Source organism: Cebus imitator, unplaced genomic scaffold (assembly GCF_001604975.1).
Source record: "Cebus imitator isolate Cc_AM_T3 unplaced genomic scaffold, Cebus_imitator-1.0 Scaffold532, whole genome shotgun sequence".
NCBI classification, from domain to species: domain Eukaryota; kingdom Metazoa; phylum Chordata; class Mammalia; order Primates; family Cebidae; genus Cebus; species Cebus imitator.
Window position 1 is genome coordinate 601,023 of NW_016107847.1, and position 3,733 is coordinate 604,755.

The following is a 3,733-nucleotide window of genomic DNA, read 5'->3' on the forward strand; positions in this document are numbered from 1 at the left end:
AAAAAAAAAAAAAAAAAGACTCATCCTTCTCAAATGAGTCAAATCATACAAAATATTATTTAATTAAATAGCCACCTACCTCATAACTTTCTTATAAAGATGTGATAAAGAACACTACTTCTTCTTAAAAAAAACATGATTGGAAATTCATATATACTTAATCATGGGTACTAATACAAGAGTTGTTTTTGTCAAAATGCAAATATAGGATCTTAAATATTTTTGAGTTTAGCAGAAGCCAATAGTGTTTTAATGTTTCAAGTGTGCAGTGTGAAGACATACTAAATGCAAAAATGTTTAAGATCGCATATTTGCATTTTGGCTAAAACAACTTTAATCTATCCTAAAAAGAAAGTAATTTGTTAGAACAAGTAACCAAACAACTATGGAAAGCACCTGGTCATGTTATCAAATGATTCAGAGACTCAAATGACATCAACGCTCTTTCCTAACTTCTTTCCCTGATCTTATTATTCTCTCAGTCTTCCATGTGATACAGAAATTGGCCACCATAGGCCCTGGGGTTACATACTTACAACTCACAAACTCACAATGTTTGTTTATAAACATTGGTTAGGATACAAAGTTACAATTAAAGAAGAGGGAAAAAAATTCTGATGCTCTATTGCACAGTAGGGTAAGGATGGTTAACGGTGAAATTTTGTATACCACAAAATAACTAGAAGAGAGGCTATTGAATGTTCTTATCACAGAGAATGGATAAATGCATGAGGTGGTGATACACTACCGATTAGATCGTTATACAACATAAATACGTATCGAAACATCAAATTGCACCCCATAAATATGTACAATTATAATGTGTCCATTCAAAAAACAAAAAACAAACCACCAGACCTTCTGCCTGGATATCGTTCATGGATATATTCTAAAACCATTAAAGGAAAGATTTCTGGGAGACTTTATAGTGTGAGGGGTCAGACTGCTGACCCCACCTGCATCCACGGGTCAGGGGTAGTCATCACTCACACCGGGACAGCCAGCAGACACACGACTCGTGCTGAGGTGCAGTCAGCACACACCCTACCATTCTGTTTGAAGCCGCGCGAGCTTCAAAACAAAACACAGCACAACTGAACCAGAATCTAATGAGGCCATTACGCCTAACTATAAATTTTCAAGAAACATACAGGCTAGAGAAACAGCTTAAACGACACCGTCAGTAAGTAATGAGCCAAATCCAAGATTTGTGACATTCCACAGGGCAAATATCCCTCAATATATGAATAACACGAAGAAAAACGAGGGGCGGGCAATTAGAGGACAACCGAGACCCGGGTCCTAGCAACCGAATACAACGTGGGACCTTGTTTGGATCTCCATGACAATTCGACTATAATAAGGAATTTCTGAAGGAAACTTGAAAGTAGACGAACTATTAGGTGTCATGAAGGAATTACCTTAACTTTTTTAGGCGTGATAATGGTCGGTTAATTACATTTTTATAAAAATTACTCATTAGAGGAAGTTTATGGTGAACGACCTGTTCTAAAGGTGTCGCGCCGACCCCGGGCCGGCCCTCTCGGTGCCGCGGCAGCCTCTCTATCAGGGCGTCTCCAGCTCGCCTGGGCGCTGAACCCCGCCAGCGCGCTCTGAGACGGCCGCAGCGCGGGTAGCCCCCGGCATGCTCCGCGGGCTGAGCTCGTCGCCTAGAGAACTCAAAGCACCTGGCCTGGGTCCCGCTCGGGGCCCCTTACCCAAAGTGCCCCGGACGCTCATTTGCATGTCCCACCCAACAAGTAAACCTCACAGTTCAGTTTCGGCGATGTACTGCCTAGCACTCAGAGCACCAAACGTGCAAGGCTTGAGATGAGGTTCCGTTGCATGAAATTCTCCTAAAGGCTCCAAGGTGTATAGGAAAGCGTGCCGTTCGGTCACCGTAAGTAAAAAGAGCAAGAGCCTCCCGTGCTTTATAAGGCCTGTGGACTGCCATAGTAACGTGCTCGCTTCGGCAGCACATATACTAAAATTGGAACGATACAGAGAAGATTAGCATGGCCCCTGCGCAAGGATGACACGCAAATTCGTGAAGCGTTCCATATTTTGCGCAGTTCACGAAGGTCGCCGCAGTAAACACGGAGGATTTTGGAGCGGTTGCTCGAGATCTCTTCTGTTCCTGCACTTTCCTGCCCACGGCCTCAGCCGCGTGGACACCTACGATGCTTTCTTGGCCTCCCACCAGTCCTGTCGCCCAGTGGGCGCCTTTCCTTGACAGCCTCCACCTTCAAGGCGCCCAGCCATTCACGTTACTATTAAGTTACCTAGGTGATCCTCGTATCTGAGTCCAAATACTTGTTTTTATTGATTAAAATCTGCTTTCCGTCTGGGCAATCAACATTCCTCATAATCCCGTCACAGAATCTGTCCGATTTCTGTAAACCGGCCTTTCTAAGTACTTATTAGAGGCTACATGAAAACAGAAGACTCGTGAAAACAGATCACCCAAATGGGCTTGCTACTTCTGGCCAGTACTCAAATGGGTCCTGAAACTCTTGAATCCATAGGCAAAGACCAACACTGGTCTCCAATAATACCAGCCCTTTGTAAAATTCCTTTCCTCTGTGCATCTCGCAGTCTAAGAAAAAAGAGGGTGCAAGCAACTCCAGTCTAAGATGATGAAGAATGACACAAAGTAGGCGCAAGAAATGAGCGCTAATGTTTCCTTCCTCTAGTAGAGATTTATTAATTTAGAAAAGATTTCGTGAGGATTTGTTGAACAATTCTTGTGCCAGGTGGTCTTCTATTGAACAAAAGCCAAACAAACTGGGGCTCCTGAGATTGTGTTGTTGGGGGAGACAAGACCGTGAGTCTATTTCAGAATGAAAAGTTCTATTAAGAAGGCACAAGATGATCAACATTCTTCCATTTCCAAAATGCGTATTAACGATATATTTGCACACAACATTCCAAGTGTGACTGTTCTCCGTTCGCATTTCGTAGATCTCCTTAAACAAGTATTTTTGTAATGAAAATCACAATTTCGTTATCGGGTGTCACCGTTTTTGCTTAACCTATTTCTTTAGTGCCAGATTAGCAGACACTGAAATGATCTTCGTAGACTGCGCAAAACATGGAACGCTCCATGAATTTGCGTGTCATCTTGGCGCAGGGACCATGCTAGTTTTTCCCGTACCATTCCAACTTTAGTACATGCGCTGCCGAAGCAAGCAAATTACGGGGTTCGTCCACAGGCTTTATAAAGCACAAGAGACTCTCGCCTGTTATAGTTACGGTTACTGAACCGTGAGCTTTCCTATACACCTTGGAGCCTTTAGGGGAATTTCATGCAACGGAACCTCATCACAAGGTTTGCACGTTTGGTGCTCTGACCGCCAGGCCGTACGCGGCCGCGACTGACCTGTGAGGTTTACTTGTTGGGTGGGACATGCAAATGAGCGTCCGGGGCACTTTGGGTAAGAGGCCCCGCGCGGGACCCAGGCCGCGGGCTTTGAGTGTTTGGGCCGCGGAGCTCAGCCCGCAGAGCATGCCGGGAGGCTGCAGTCCTTGCGGCTGCAGTGTAGCGCGGAGGACCGAGCCGGCCTGGAGCATTTGGCGTCTCTCCGAAGTCACTCTGGGAGCTGGGGAGGTCGTTGGCCCGCTAGGTCACCAGGGCCCTGGGTCGAGTAGGGGTCCTCCCCATACAAGGAAGGTTTCACCGATATTTCGCTGGTGACATTGGGGCCTTGTGCCAACAGACTTTTCTGAAGTGAGC

The 3,733-nt window shown here is 45.3% G+C and overlaps 1 long non-coding RNA gene and 2 other non-coding genes across 3 annotated transcripts in view; 1 reads left to right on the forward strand and 2 right to left on the reverse strand.

The window, feature by feature from the left end:
* The window catches only part of LOC108293328, a 269,698-nt gene extending 268,038 nt beyond the window's left edge, over positions 1–1,660 (reverse strand). The window contains exon 1 of the long non-coding RNA XR_001820643.2: positions 1,505–1,660. This is a non-coding gene — a long non-coding RNA (uncharacterized LOC108293328). The remainder of the gene's footprint in view (positions 1–1,504) is intronic.
* A 300-nt stretch (positions 1,661–1,960) lies between these two features.
* On the forward strand, positions 1,961–2,067 carry LOC119468921. The gene has a single exon (XR_005197727.1). It is a non-coding gene; the product is annotated as a U6 spliceosomal RNA (small nuclear RNA).
* A 1,018-nt stretch (positions 2,068–3,085) lies between these two features.
* On the reverse strand, positions 3,086–3,190 carry LOC119468924. The gene has a single exon (XR_005197730.1). It is a non-coding gene; the product is annotated as a U6 spliceosomal RNA (small nuclear RNA).
* Between the last annotated feature and the right edge of the window lie 543 nt (positions 3,191–3,733).